A 16839-nucleotide genomic window follows, 5' to 3' on the forward strand; every position below is an offset into this window, starting at 1 on the left:
CTGTCCATACAGACCACAACATTTGACTGAACTCCAACTTTCATAGACCATGGATTCCCAGCTTTTTATCTAAAGAGATTCACTTAATTTTCTTATGGTTCCCTGGGAGTGAAAGTATACAGAAAGGCAGATGGTAACATCAACAAGAATAGTGGTGTGTGGGAAAGGAATTTTGCTACCATTTTCCAATCACAACCATGTATCAGAAGCTATTGCAAGAGAAAGATGTCCATAACTTTCTAGATATTTCCTCTACTAACCCACCCCTGGTGAGCTTAGGGGGCTAATACAACACAATAGGATCTAGTTGATCAAGTATAACTCAATTGTATGATTTCCTTGACATTTCTATAAATTAACCCATTCCCTCTTCCCATCTGTGGGATACATACTGGTTTCCCTTATCGTCACAAGGGCATTTCTGCTTCTAATCTCCTGTGTCCTATGAGCCCTGAATCATCTTCTCTCACCCCTTTTCTGATGCAGATGTAGAATATAGTTTCTTTCTTTTCAGATGCTTCTCATAGAAGAGCTGTGAATGGAGTAGATTTTAACGAAAGTCTGGAAAGATAAAGAATGTTTTCTTTCATAGAGATAGATAGTAAATTGCTGAAACATTGAAATTAGGCAATCTCTGGTTGTGAAAAATCTTCTGGCCGATTTGCCATTGGGGATCCCTCATGGACAGCGTTTCTCTACAGGCTGCAGATCTCTACAATGATGTCCAGCCACTCCCTCTTCTTTATTCTCCTTCTATTTTCATTATTCCAAATCCAATGTGTTTTCTTCTTAAGCAGAGCAGTTAGGCATCTCCTTCTCTCACTCAAACCATCATGTTCTCACATTCCCTGGCTAAAGCGACCATTCACAGCACCTTTCTAAACAAAGAAAGTCCTTTCCCTAAGTGGATTCAAGGTGCCTACTGTTAAAATACGTTTTTCTAACCAATCCTATTTGTGATCATCTGAAAGGGGACCCCTAATAATGACATCATTGACTCTAGACTATTGATCATTGTGGGCAGCAGAGTTAGGTGGAAGGAATGTGAGATTTGGACTAAAAAGGCATAGGTTTTTAACATCTGCTTTGCCATTTAAAGGCTCTATGACCTTGGAAAGTTGACATAGTCTCTTTGAGCCTCTTTTTGCCATCATAAAATGAGCATCACGTCCGCCTTAGAGGATAAATATAGGATTATCTGAGAATGTGTGGAAAAATCATCCAATTAAGTAGTTGTCATATACTAACCCTCAATAAATGTTTAGTTTTATTATCTTGGTATTCATTCTTGTGCTTCCCAGCTTTGTCCCAATATCTTATAACCATGTCCTGATCTATAGCTCAGAATAATGGGAGATATTTGTGCTATTGAACATGGGAGATACTTGTGCTATTGAACATGCAGACACAGATGAAAAAAAAAAAAGTATTGCTTATAGGCAAATTTTAGTCCCATATATATATATATATTCCATAACCAAACTCCTGCAATATTATACACCCACACAATGGAATTGAGAAATCAGATTCTAAAAATACTGAAAGCAGAATAATCATGGACAGAAAATGGACTTGGGAGGACCCTGGAAGCTTTTAAAGGCTGGGATTGTGTGGAAATATTTCATACACTGTTATTAGTGTGTTTCTCTCATTTGTGGAAGCTGATGCAGGGTTTTTTGTTTGTTTGTTTCTCTTATTTTGAGCAGAGCATATGCTCAGAAAATGATGTCAAGCAGGGTGAAAGGTTGGAGACTAAGCAGGACACAGGCCTGGTCTTCTGCAGCTTTTGGAAATTATAATGACAATTTGATAATGGAAAAAGAGTGCTGTTTACAGCTTGAGCTAAAAAATTATGCGTGTCTCCCCTTTGGCAATTTTTATTTTTAACAGATCTTTTCTGTCTCCTACTTATAGTGTGGCTGGACATCAGCAACAGATCAATTTGGAATTTCATGCAAATAAAACACACTAACTTAATGGGAAGTGAAAGAGCTGACTTCAGAATAAATCTTTGTTGAAAGGCACTTGAATTACATTTGAAATGGAAATGAAACAAAGTTGAATTTTATGGCACTGGCTTACAGGCGCTGTCCTGCACTATTTACAGAATGACCCAAATAAAGTGCAGAAAACCAGACTCAAGTCCTGTCCCAGCATATACATTGCCACTGTTGATAACATAGCCTGCTTCCGCTTTTTAATATGTGTATTTCCATTTTATTTATTTACTTATTTATTTATTTTTATTTTTCCAATAATTTTGTTTCCTTCAAAATACTAATGTAAATTAGCATTTAAATATAGAACTGTAAGTTTAAGTATAGCTGTGTTGGGATAGATACAGTATAAGATTTCCTAATCATTACCAACCTGCTTCATTTAAGTTTTAGATTCTCTTGAAATTTTTGAAATAACTTTTCTCCAATGTCACTTCTTTCAATTATCAATCCAGTATGGATAAGGTACTATCCCTAAACTATAGCTGAAAATATTGCAACTTAGAGATGGGAAAGGACTCATTCAATGTATGTGTATTCAAAAGCAATATAGTTGATTTCAGGGTTTTCTAGATCTTATTTCCTGGTTGACTTGTTGTATGTGGTAGTAAACAAACACACATGGTTTTGGTACTGGAGTCTAGATTTTAATGGAGAGTGATCCACATTCTCTCCCAGAGACACCAAGCATCACTCTGACTGCTGGGCTGTTGTCATATGTAACACTAGAGGGCGCCATTTCCACTTCCTTCTTACGTTAGCCCCAATGATCATGTTTCCGTTGGGAAGATGGATGATGAAATCATGGGGGATTTTATTTAATTTTGTCTGGACAAGATTTTTGTGAGGGGCCTCACTTATGAAAGGGATATGGTGCTTTATCTCCACCAGTGAAGACGTGCATAAAATTAATGCCTATAGGGCTCTAATTCTCATGACTATGCAATAGTATCATGAAATGATTGTCATAGGATAGGACACGATCTTAGGGACTATCACGCTCATGTAACTCTTACTTAAGCAGCTGTATTCTCCTCTCTTTTTCTCTTCACTCTCACAGGGGTATGGGCAAGAGGGGCCTAGTGTGATTTTGGAAGGAGATTTTGGAGGATAAGAGGATTTATTTCTCTGTCACCAAAGATAGCTATTTTGGCATATGCTGAGCTGTGGCAACCATGCAGAACCCTCAGCATCCAGCTCTCAAAGAGTTGCTGTGTTTTGGGATGTTTATGTATGTAGAGATTACAAACTCTTTGAGGTATGAATTGTTTTTTCTGTGTAAAGATCTTAAAATCGGTTCTTTTCATACTCATAGATCTGCAGATTGACTATGGTTTGCTGATTCAGAGGAGCAGGTTCCGGGGGAACTCGGAGAAGAAAGGCAAGAATCCCAAGTGCAGGATGCTACTTGGTATCTGCTCTCTGGGCCCATGGAATTTGGCGTTCCTAGCACAGTGCATAACACATCCAGAGAGAGATATTTGTCTTTTCAAAATGGAATCCTGGACCTAATGGGTGTTGTTTGCCTCTCTCTGGCTACCAGAATACTGATTCTAAATATCAGTGAAGTTAAATATCATATAATAGCAATACCTCAAAAAGTTTCTAGCTAAGGATTTTATGAAGATGACAAAATTATTTGAGCATGCCTGAGAACAGCGTACTATTTACACGTATGTAACAAATGCTAAAGGGCACATAAGTTCGGTGTCACATTCCTCTTAGAACATTGGGACTATAGTTAATAATTCTGTATTGTTAACTAGAAATTTGATGAGAGTAGATTTTTTTGAGATTCTTGAACACAAAATTTATTCTTAACTTTAAAAAGTAATTTAACATTAAAAATCACACTAATAAAAATGAATGAATTTGTTGATCAGAAAAGTCTGTAAGCATATTTGTGTCTAAAATGGTATGTGGCACAGAGTAGGTGTTCAGTGAATAAAAGAATGTATTTATGCTTGATGTGATTTAGCATACTGCTCAGCAAAAGTACTCTCAAGGAGTTATCCCGTTTTCTCGTTTCTACGCATGTATTGTATTCCCTGGTGATTAAAAACTGAGAGCAGATTTTAAGTGTCCTCACTACACACACACACACACACACACACACACACACACACACACACACACACAAATGGTAACTATGAGTGGTGATGGATGTTTAACTAATTTGACTCTGATAATCATTAGACGATGTATGCTTACACCAAATCATCACACTGTACACCTTGAATATACACATTTTTACTTGTCAATTATATCTCAATAAAGCTGGAAAAAATAAATATATTTCTGATGGACCAAGAAAAAAGTAAATAGAAAAAAAGGAAGAAACTGAGACACACAGGTCAAATGGATGATCACTTTCTGGGGTAATCCATTATGATATATTGATGTCCAGTTCTGATGTTTATAAATCTACCAAGGGAATGTTCTCTGCTCTCATATGCATTCTTTGACTTTCACATCCTGAGGCTTCTCTAGTGGCTGGAAGCAGCTCCATAAAGATAAACTATGTAACTTCAAAAGCAGCATCTTGTTGCTTAGTCGCCTCATCTCCAGTAGTGTGTGTTCTCTGAGTGTATGTGCATGTGCACAGACATTTACACATCATGGAACCATATAATCTCCATGTTATGAGGGACTCTAAAGGCACCTGTAGTCCAGAAAGCTTTTCCCAGTGATAAATACTCTTCACACCATCTCTAACCCTTCATGACATTGGATTCTACTAGGAAAGAACACACAGAAAGAGGAACCTAACCATATCCTATAGTTGTCAGTTTCATTTATGCCCATCACAATTGTCAAGGAGTTTGTTTTTATCCAATTGAGCCGGATTTCATCTCCCCACAAACACCTCTCTGGGCTCCGAATCAAACCTTCTTGGATAAAAATCAGCGATAAAAACTCAGTTTGTGTAGCTATCTCCACACCACGCTGTGGATTCTTGGGACAGAATATTTGCTCTGGGACTCCATGCTTTTAACTTACCTGCCTATTTTTTCATTTCTTTCCTTAACTAAATTGGAAACACTAGTAAGCCTCCAGGGTAGACTATGAAGCCCCCAAGCAATTAACAGATGCAGAAGGTTATAGGAACACTGAGAATTGCTGTGATTGGTGTTTGGGGAGTCAGAGCCAGGGCTTGTATCCCGGAGACAGATGATTTTGATTTCCCACCTCTCTTTGATGTCCTTGTTGACAGATGATGTGAAACTAGCCCCCCTGAGTGTAGTTGCTCTGAATTGACTGGATTTGCAGGTGTTTGGCTTCATCCCACTAATGGAAAATGATACAAATGGTCTCTCAAGGCTTACTCAGAGCAGAAGGATCTCATGGATCGTAGAAAACCAGAATGTTAGAGTGAGAAGTAACTTTAAAGATGATCTAGTCTTCCCTCTGATTTTATATATTTTTTTATTTTTAATTTTTTTCTTTCCTTCAGACCTCAAGTACAGAGCATGGAGTTAATTATCTTTCCTTGTGGTTCAGTTTGTCTCAATGTCCTACTCTTAGTCTATTTCCTTTTAGTATTTTCCCCTTTATCACTGATCTCTCTCCATTCTCCGTACTTATCATGGGTACTCACTCTAAGGTCCTTAAATTGTGTGGTTCTTTGAAAAATTATATTTTATGCATATATGTGTTTTAAATTTGGATAAGTACTAGGTACTTTATATCTTGTGATTCTTAGCTCTTTTTCCAGCTACATTACGTTTTGCGTGTTTGTATTCTGTATTGCTCCTTACGGCTGCTTGGTAAACAACTGAACACACTCCTCACTTTCTATCTACTCATCGACCCACAGAGGCACACCTGGGTTGTCATCAATTCCCCAATTTCATATACAGCACCCAGATGAATATCCTTAGATCTTCCTCCTTATGGACCCGTGAACCATTTTCTCTGGGATATATATTAAAGAGGTGTTTAATATGTGATTTACTAATATGTGATTCCATTAAATACCTTACTTAAGGGGTTTACTGATACATGATTTCATTAAATACCTTAAATTGCTCTCCAGGAGGCAATCATCTATGCTTTCACCTACAGGACAGTGTCCTTTCCTCCATGTTCTTGCCGAATTCGGCTTTACTTTCTTCCTAATCTTTGCCAATATAATGGGTATAAAGCATAAAAAATAGTCTAATGTTATCCTGAGATATATTTATTTGATTACTTGTAAGCTTCTCATTTATAGGCTTTTTGGCTTTTCAGGTTTCATTTGTCTGTGAATTGCCTATTTATTAATATATCCTTTACCCATTTTTCATCTTAGCTCACCAGTTTTTAGTGCACATTTGCAAGGATTCCTAGACTACTCTAGATACGAACACTATGTTGGTTTTTGACATTTTAGGTATCTACCCCAGGTCAATATTGTCTATTATGTCTTTTCTTTAACAGACATCCATAATTCTCAGATAATTTTTCACTTTGTGATTTGTGTTTTGGGTACTTCATTTAAAAAAAAATTGTTACTCCTTCTGAGGCCATAAAGATGTTTCTATATATTTTCTTTTATTAGATGTATAATTTTCTCTTTCAGGATTGGGTTTAATTGATATGTGCTTTTGTATATGGCGTGAGGTAGAAACCCCACTTAATTTGTTGTTTTTAATATAATGAGCCATTTATCCAACCATATCTATTCAACAATTCTTTCTGCATTGTTTAATGAGTGCCAGCTCAGTAATAAATCAGTTTCCCGTATCTACGTGCATCTGATTTTGGCTTCCTGTTATCTTCTACAAGTTTATTTTTCTTAGGTACTGAGCCCTGCAGCTTACAATAGGCCTTCGTGTCTGACCAGGTCAATCTCCTCTTTTTTCGCTTTATTTTAAAATCTGACAACTATTCATATATCTCTACATTTTGATCTAAATTTTAGAATAAGTTCGTGTGGAATTTGATGGGAATAGCATAAGATTTGTAAATTATTAATACTTTGGGAAAATGTAACCTGTTTATTATGTTAATTAGTCTCATTGAATGTGGTGTATTGATATATTTTGTAAATTTTCTTTTAAATATTTTAATAGCATTTAAATCTTTCTCCATTAGTTCTTCATCCATGTTTACAAAACAGCTAATAGAATTTGTTGCTATTTACAGAATTTTAAAATTTCCTTTATATTTTCTAATTGGTATTGCTGGGAGAGGAAGCACTGTTATGTTTTTTGTGTTTAATTTATTGATTTCTAGGGAAACAATTGATGACTTCAAATACTAAATCTGGAACAGGAGACACATCTCAATTATTTCCCATCTTTCTTTATGTCTTTAATAAAGTTATAAATAAAGTTTTAATAAAATTAAAATTTTTTTCAATAAAGAACACAGACATTTTTGTTTAGTTAGTGCCTAGATAATGTACAGAGTTTTAAATTTGCTTTTGTAAATCATATGTTGATTGCTATAATATTTTCTCATAGATTATTTCTGTCAGAGAGTAATACTACGGGTTTCATGAGTTGATCCCAAATCCAGCAATCATGCTCATATCTGAGTTTTCCAAATCTTTTCTTTTGATTTTGTTAGGTTTTAAATGTTGTTATAACATCTGCAAAAATACTGGCAGTTTTTTATCTCATTCTTTTTTGTCTTTATACTTCTTTTTCCTTTAAATTTTGTTAGAGCATTCTTTGGCTCAAAACTCTACAATTTCTGCCCGCCTTACTCAGATCAAAGCCAACATCCTTGCAATGCTGAGGAGGACTTATTGTGCCCCCTATACTTCTATTCTCAGCAGGCTGCCATCTGCATTTGCGCCTTTGCTCTAGTAATGCTGAGTAGCCCTACGTGCCTGAAACTTGCCAGCTGCCTCAGGACCTTTGCAGGGCCACTTGTTTTGCATGAACAGAAAGTGGCCACTTCCTTGTATTTTGAAAGCTCACCCTTCATTTGCCTCACTCTAGTCTAGGACCTGCTGTATATTTGCTTTCATAATACATCTGCCTCGAAAGCTCTTTCCTCAAATATCTGCGTGGTTTATGCCTTTCCTTCTTTCTGGTCTTTGCTGGGATGTCTCCTCCTTGGGATATTTAAAAATGGACACTGTACACCTATGCCAGCACTTCCTATCCCTCTTTGTTGCTTTATTTTTCTCCATAGCATATATAGCGATTTAACACAGCTTGCGACATATATCACTTTGTTATTTTTTAATTTTTCTGTCTCATTAGAATACAATGTCTGTCTATTTTGCTTGCTGCTATATCCTCAATGCTTGGAACTGTGTCTGGCATATAAAAGGGGCCTAATAACTACTTGTTGAAAAGTAAATAAGCAAATAAGTGAATAAACGAATGCATATTATTGACATTCCTGTCATGCTCCAGATAAAAAATAGAACACATCAGACATTTGTCCAATGAGTGGAAGGTTCACAGTATGTTTTTGATATTTAGGCTTTATCAAATTAAGGATGTTTTCTTCTATTCTTAGTCTCCTGAAAGTTTATTTTTAATAATATATTGGTGTTAAACTTAATTTTTATTTCTATTAAGACATCTAATCATGTTATCTTTGTTATTTAGTCCATTTATGTAAAGGATTACATTGTAGATATTCTGATAGTAAACAAAATTCATGTTTTGGGGATGCAACACAATTTTATCATGATGTATTATTTTTAATATAATTTAAAATTTGGTTTGTCAATGTTTTATTTAGAATTCTCATATCCCCTTCTAGATAAAATCTAGAGTCCACCGTAATGAAGTGAGTTACTTGGAGACACTTCATCAGCTCTAGACTCCAGATTTCCTGATTCCCTGTCTGGTCCCTTTGCTTAGATCTTCTCTAAGACTGAACCCTTCTTACAAATTATGATCTTACTTGTGCATCTCTAATGTAAACTACTGTACTATTTTAGGATGGAATCTCTGTTTTATCACAACTGGTAGAAAGTAAAAAATTTAGTATGCAGATAGTGTTTTTGTCTATATGAAACAAAACAATGTTTTTTATCTTCTTAATTTTAAATTGAATTGATTTTTTTTGACCTAAAAATGATGTGATGAATCAATTATTCATGGCCTTCATGATTATAAGTCACTCCTCTCATAACTCCTTTCAGCTTGAAAGGGCCTCTCTCTCAATTTATTAGAGAAAAATTTCTGCAATGAGGCATATCAAAGACATCTGGGAGTTTACCTATCCTTGCCCTACAAAGCTTCTCCTGTGTGCTATAAAAATTAATAATGATGAAAATATATTCATCAAATATCAATTAATGTAATCAATTGCATCAACAGGCTAAAGAAGAAAAACCACATGATCATATCAATAGACACAGAAAAAACATTTGACAAAATCTAACACCCATTTATGATGAAAAACTCTCATAAAGTTAGGAATAGAGGGAAACTTCCTAAACTTGATTATAGGATATTTACAGAAAACCTACACTTAACTTCCATACTTAATGGTGAGAAACTAAAAGTTTTCCCACTAAGATTAGGAACAAGGGCAGCATGACCCCTCTCACCACTACTTTTCAACATTATACTGGAAGTCCTAGCTAATGCAGTAAGAAAAGTAAAGGAAATAAAAGGTATATTGATTGGCCAGTAAGAAATAAAACTCCCTTTGTTCACAGATGACATAATCATGTTTTAAATATGTAGAAAATCAAAGAATCAACAAAGAAAACACACACACACACACACACACACACAAACCTCCTAAAACTAATCAGTAATAATAGTAAGGTTGAAGGATACAAGGTCTATATACAAAAGTCAATCACTTTTTTCTCTACCGGCAATGAACGATTTGATTTTGAAGTTAAAAACACAATGTCATGTACATTAGCACCCCCCAAATAAAATACTTAGGTATAAATCTGACAATATATGTACAAGATCTGTATGAGGGAAACTGTAAAACTCTGATGAAATAAATCAAAGAAGACCTAAAGGAATGGAGATATATTCAATTTTCATGAATAGAAAGACACAATATTATCAAGATGTCAGTTCTTCCTAACTTGATCTATAGATTCAATGCAATCCTAATAAAAATTCTAGCAAGTTATTTTGTGGATGCCAATAAATCTAAAGTTTATATAGAGAGGCAAAATACCCAAAATAGCCAATACATTATTGAAGGAGGACAAAGTTGGAGGACTGAGTATACCCAACTTCAAAATATAATATAAAACTACAGTAATTAAGACAGTGTGGTATTGGTGAAAAAAATGGATGGGTCAAAGGGACAGAGTAAGTCATGTACCACACAGCAGCGTTTTGGTCAACAACAGATTGCATATATCATGGTGGTCCCATAAGATTATAATGAAGGATATATAGAAACTTGATATACAGCACTTGATATTGGCATTGAAGATTAAGTAGAGGAAATGATTGACATTTAGTAATGGTGCTAGAACATTTGGTTTTCTGTATAAAAAATATATAAATAAAAGTACATATATTATGTAGATTTTATAAGTATACTCTATGATGTTTGCACAATGGTGAAATCACCTAATAATGCATTTCTTAGAATATATCCCCATCAGATGGACATGCTTGAAGCTCTGACTCAGGTGGGGCAAGGGCAATATATATAACCTAAACATTTGTACCCCCATAATATGCTGAAATAAAAAAGAAAAAAAAAGAATATATCCCCACCATTAAGTGACATATGACTGTACAGGGTGTATATATAGACCCACACAAATATAGTCAACTAATCTTTCACAAAAAAACAAAGGCAATACAATGGAGAAAAAGGTCTTTTTTGAATATGTGGTGCTGGAACAACTGGACATTCACATGCAAAAAAAAAAAAAAAAGAATCTTGACACAGACCTTATACCTTTCACAAAAATTAACTGAAAATGGATAATAGACCTTAATGTAAAATACAAATCTATAAAACTCTTAGAAGATAACATAGGAGAAAATCTAGATAACCTTGGGCTTGGAAATGACTTTTTAGATAAAACACTAAAGGAATGACCTATGAAAGAAATAATTAACAAATTAAACTTTATTAAAATTAAAAAAATTCTGCTCTGAGAAAGACAATGTCAAGAGAATGAAAAGAAAAATCAAGCTGGGTGTGGTAATCATACCTGTAATCCTCGCACTCTGGGAAGCCAAGGTGGGAGAATCACTTGAGTTCAGGAATTTGAGACCAACCTGAGCAAGAGTGAGACCTCGTTTCTACTAAAAATAGAAAAATTAGCCGGGTGTTATGGTGTGCACCTGTAGTACCAGCTACTCAGGAGGCTGAGGCAAGAGGATCACTTAAGCCCAGGAGTTTGAGGTTACAGTGAGCTATGATAACACCACTACACTTTACCCAGGGTGACAGAGCAAGACTCTGTCTCAAAAAAAAAAGAAAGAAAGAAAGAAAGAAAGAAAGAAAGAAAGAAAGAAAGAAAGAAAGAAAGAAGAAAAAAAAGAAAAATCACATTCACATATTGCAAGAAAATATTTGCAAAAGACATACTTGACAAAGGATTGTTCTCCAAAATATGTAAAGAACTCTTAAAACTCAGTAAGAGGACAAAAACAATATGATTTTTAAAATGGGCCAAAGACCTGGACAGATACCTCACTGAAGAGAATAGATAAATAGCAAATAATCACATGAAAAGATACACCTTCTATGTCTTAAGGAAATGAAAATTAAAACAACAATGGGATTCTAACCATTCTAACACACTTGTTAGAATGGTGGAAATACAAACACTGAGAATATCAGATGCTGTGAATTTTAGAATGCAAGTAATCCTATTAGAATGCATCAAATGTGTTACACATTCTAAGATTTTGTACATCTCTTTTCTGACTTAAGCTTCACAGATATTATGATGAACATTCTACAGAGAATGAAACAGAATCATCAAGATGTTTACTAATTTGTCACAGTCAGAGAGATGGTATTCTGAATCAGGTAACCAGAGAAGGAGATATACCAGGAGGAAAGACTTGGTATGGGAAAATGAGTCCCATGATACTCTTCTACCTTATCCCAAATTCTTCCACCAAAGACTACTCTTTCTATGTGTATCTTTTTAAATCAATAACCTAAAAAATAATGATGAATTAATTACAGTAAATTTGGCCAATATAATGAGATCTTTGACAAAGTTTTTGAGGCATGGTTATTCTTGCATATTTGAGATATTTTTGATTAGTTCCTTGCTGGTCAATGTCACATATTGCCCCCTTTCATAGACTATCGGAATTGAGACCAAACTTAGAGATAATTAAATCTCCTGACATAAGGAAGCAGACACTGCAAGACTTAGTGTCACAAGGATGCCAGTTTCTTTAAAATTTCTTTGGTTCTTCCAATCTCCCATTGCACTGTACACCCACTTCTATAATAAATATCGTGATGTTTGTTATGGTTTGTTTTATTTATCTATTTGAAATTGAGTAATCAACTGTGAATTGCTTGAGGACAATAATTTTATCTTGTTAATCTTTGTATCCTTAGTACCTAGCATGGTATGTAGGTATACCATGTTTTGGCGATGTGTTATCCATTGTTGAATAAATAAATGATTGAATATACAAATATGATTTAAGTCACCAAGAACTAATTTTTGGCATATTTAAGATTAGAACTCAAGTCTTTTACTGCCACTTCAGTGTTTTCGACATTTTCCATGTGGCTTCTTCATTAATATAGTTACAAATATTCTCCAAGTGATATTAGCCTTATTAACAATTTTTGAGCAAGCTATTGAGAATGAAATAATCATCATAATTTCATTTATCCAGGCTATTTGCTGAAGAGTTATCAATGTGTAATACCACTATTGTAGCTTTCACTAAAAAAAGCCAAATGGGCCCTTTGATTTAATCAGATATTTTATCTAGGTGATAAAATGAGGACATTTGTAGCTGTCGATGGCAAAAGGTCATAACAAAACAGAGAATCAGGCTGACCCAAACTCAGTACCTAGGATATCTGAACAGGATGCCAAAATTTAGCCTGGGGATTGAAAGTAGGGATGTGGAGAGAAAGAGCATCTAGATTAACATCTAGTAGAGCTTTCAAACTGTGTAGAATGAGAAGTATGATCTAGGGAACGAGGAGAACCCAAGATCGATGGTGCAGAAATTGGTCAGCAGACAAGGCAGAGAAAGCAGGCCATCAAATCATACATATCTTAAAGAGCTGCATTTTTGTAAACAGAATTGTCATTTTCTCTTTTCTTTTCACTGAAACCTAAAGCTTAATTGCTCTGAGATCTCCTTTTTAGACTGATCATGATGTTTAACCCAGCACCATTTATTAAAGAATTTTGTTATATATTAATCTTGAAATAAATATCATTAAATTGTAAGAAAAAAATTATATCTGACACATACAATATTTTTTCTTAAGGTAAATAATATAAAACAAATTCGGTTAAAAAAAAAAACCTCTACAGAACACCAAAAGAAAAAGGATATTGTTTCTAAGTTAAAAAAAATAGATGTCAAAAATATTAAAATGAAATGAAACAGAAATAACAATGGCTATCTCTGGGTTGTGTCATTGTATATTTTATTATATTTACAATTTTTTCTATGTTAAAAATAGATGTTTTTCAAATACAAAGAAAACAATCTTAGAAAACAACCTCATTGCTAGGCAATTAAACTATTCATAAGTTTCCAGGAACATTAAGTTCCATTTTATTCTATTTATTTCCATTTAACAACCCTTTATTGAGCAAAAGCATCATGCCAGAGACTAGGAAAGACACAAAGATGAATGAAACACAAGCTGTGTCCTTAACAGAGTTTACAATCTGATGTGCACCAGTAATGCAAGGGAGCAAAGTGCTGAGTGTGCGTAAATATGGAACTTACGATGCTGCAGGTTCCAAATTGGAATGCTGGCATTACATTTGAGCCTCTTAAATTTCCATCCCAGGATTATGGTTATTTCTCCCTGGACCAAACCAGAGCAGCTGTCTAGGAAAGGTTAAGCAACAAAGGAAAAAATTCCATCTTCTCTCTCTTTGAATTGGAAGAGAGAGAAGGGAATAAGGTAGGTTGATAAGACGGTGACTTGACCAGGTACACTGATTGATGATGGAGGACAGAGAGATGAAGGAGGGAACGGCTGGCCAGTGATAATGTCCATACACTTTCAAGAGCATTATGTCCTGTGGAGGGGACAGTGAGGATGAAGATGAGGTGGGAGAGATGGGGAAATTGTTAGAATTGGGCAAGTCTGGCAATCTTTAAATCAGAAAATTTTTGTAATTCGTTATTAGAAGAAATCATGATAGACCATTTGGGCATTCTTCTGCCTGCATCTGTTCTTGAGACAGGAATAATCACAGCCAAACTAGAGTGCTTGCTACATGGTAAGCACTGATGTAGGTGTTTTAACACTCATGCACATGCTTAATCATCACTCTTTGAAGTAGGTACTGGTATAAGCTGCATTTTCTAGAGAATAATGCGGCATCAAAAGACTTAGTAACTTGCCCAGTGTCACAAGCCAGTAAGAAGAGATAAGATTCAAACACAAACATCTGGTTTCTGAATCCATGTTTTTAACTACACTACTATGCTCTCCTGCTTCTCCTAAGAATGTACCCAACTACCCTAAACAATAAAAGAAATTTTGTAACTTCCTCATCAATAGATAAGTTATTTATTTTGCCTGCATCAAATTCCTCTTTTTGTCCTTACCGATAATCATGACATACTTGAAAGTTGATATATTGTCACCCATTGCAATTCTCATCTTTACATATCATTATCATCTTAACTTAGAAGTTAAATTATGGGCAGTAGGGGTGTGTATAAATGCCAGGTTGACAAGGGTTGAACCTGTATTCTGGTGTCTGTTGTTAAGTTAGCCTCACTACCACCTCCTTCTAAGGTTTCATTTACATCACAGAAGAGAAGGTGGAGACATTTCCTTCATCTGCTTCCTTAACTGGTACCTGGCTAGAGTTTTCCATAAGCCATTCATATTAAGACTTGAAAAGAGGAAGGGAAATAGAGCTATTATCCTCATGGGTCAGATGCAGCCAGATTCAAAACAGACATTTTCAGGCTCTAAAGGTTAGATATTTGGGCTCCAAATGTTAGAATTTCCTAAAGTTTAGGCATTCAAAGACATTAGTAAGAAATTCACGTATAGTCTTCATCTCTGTGCTGTAGTCACTGTATTTATGTAACCACATGGTTCAGGGACAGCTGATGACAGGTATTGGCTAATGTCAAGTGTTTTTTCTTTTTCTGCTTGGTTTTTCAGTATTTCATCAATGGTAGATGCTTTCTGGAGCATGTTAACAAGTGACACGATATCTTTACATGTGGTGCTCACTACCATACTTACATCCCCATGTTTTTACCTTTGAATTCTTTTTTTTATAGATTATATTTTAGAGCTGTTTTAGGTTGAAAACAAAATTGGGCAGAAGTTTCAGAGTGTTCTCATATACCTCCTGCTTTCAGACATGCATCACCTCCCCCATTATCAACAATTCCCACCATAATGGTACGTTTGTTAGGATTGATGAGCCTGCATTGACACATCATTGTCACCCAACATCCATAATTTACATTAGGGTTCACTCTTGGTGTTGTAAATTCTATGGGCTTTGACAATGTATAATGACATGTATCCACCATTATAGCATCATATAGAATAATTTCACTGTCCTAAAAATCCTCTGTGCTCTGCCTACTTACCCCTCCTTACCTTGTGACTCCTGGCAACCACTGATGCTTTTCAGACTGTCTGTTTTCACTTAGTAATATGTATTGAAGTTTCCTTCATGGTTTTCTGTAGCTTTGTAGCTTTCTTTTCAGCACTGAATAATATTCCATCGTCTGGATGTGCTACAGTTTATTTATTCATTCATCTACCAAAGGACATCTTGCTTACTTTCAAGGTTTGGCAATTATGAATAAAATTGATGTAAACATCATGGTGAAGATTTTTTGGTAGACATAATTTTTCAACTACTTTGTGTAAATACCAAGGAGCATGATTGCTGGATTGTGTGGTAAGAATATGTTTAGTTTTGTAATTAATTTCCATACTGTCTTCCAAAGTGGTTGTACCATTTTGCATTCCCACCAACAGAGAATGAGAGTTCCTGTTGCTCCACATCACTGCTATATTTGGTGTATTAAGTGTTCCAAATTTTAGCCATTCTTATAGGTACATAATGATATCTCATTTTTAAATATTCATTTACCTGATAACATATAATATGGAGCATCTTTGCATATGCTTATTTGCAATCTGCACACCTTCTTTGATGAGGTGTCTGTAAGGCCTTGTCCTAATTTTTAGTCTAGTTGTTTTCTCATTGTTGAGTTGGTATATTTTAGATAATACCCTGAATTTTTGTCTCCAAACTTCCAGTCTGTTTTCTTCCAGCCTGCCAAGCCAGTTGCCACTGACATTGATTCTACATATATTCTCATGTTAGGCCACTTCTCTTTTTATTAAAAGTAGACAAATCAGGTTTACTGATTAAAATTCTGCCCATTAGAAAAAATTTTCTTCTCCAGTGTCTTTCATGGCCATCTCTGAGTGTAGCTGTAATGTAGCCATTATTCAATTTTGAATTATACTCACATATCTAAATATTAATAAACTAAGCCCTGTCTGTTTCCCCCTCTTTTTTATGGTCTTGTAGAATTTCTCTCCCATACCACTTAGCTCCATTAGTGTGAGCTTACACAAGTCATCATGGTGAAATGGGGGTCTGGAATGCCTGATCAGGCAGCTTACTTGTGTCCTCTGGGCTTGTTAGTGTTAATCCCTGGATATACCTACCATTTTCATCTCAATGTGGATTGCTGCTGGGCCTATTTGATTTTGTGCCTTGATG

The sequence above is a fragment of the Lemur catta genome, chromosome 9, assembly GCF_020740605.2.
Source record: "Lemur catta isolate mLemCat1 chromosome 9, mLemCat1.pri, whole genome shotgun sequence".
NCBI classification, from domain to species: Eukaryota; Metazoa; Chordata; class Mammalia; order Primates; family Lemuridae; genus Lemur; species Lemur catta.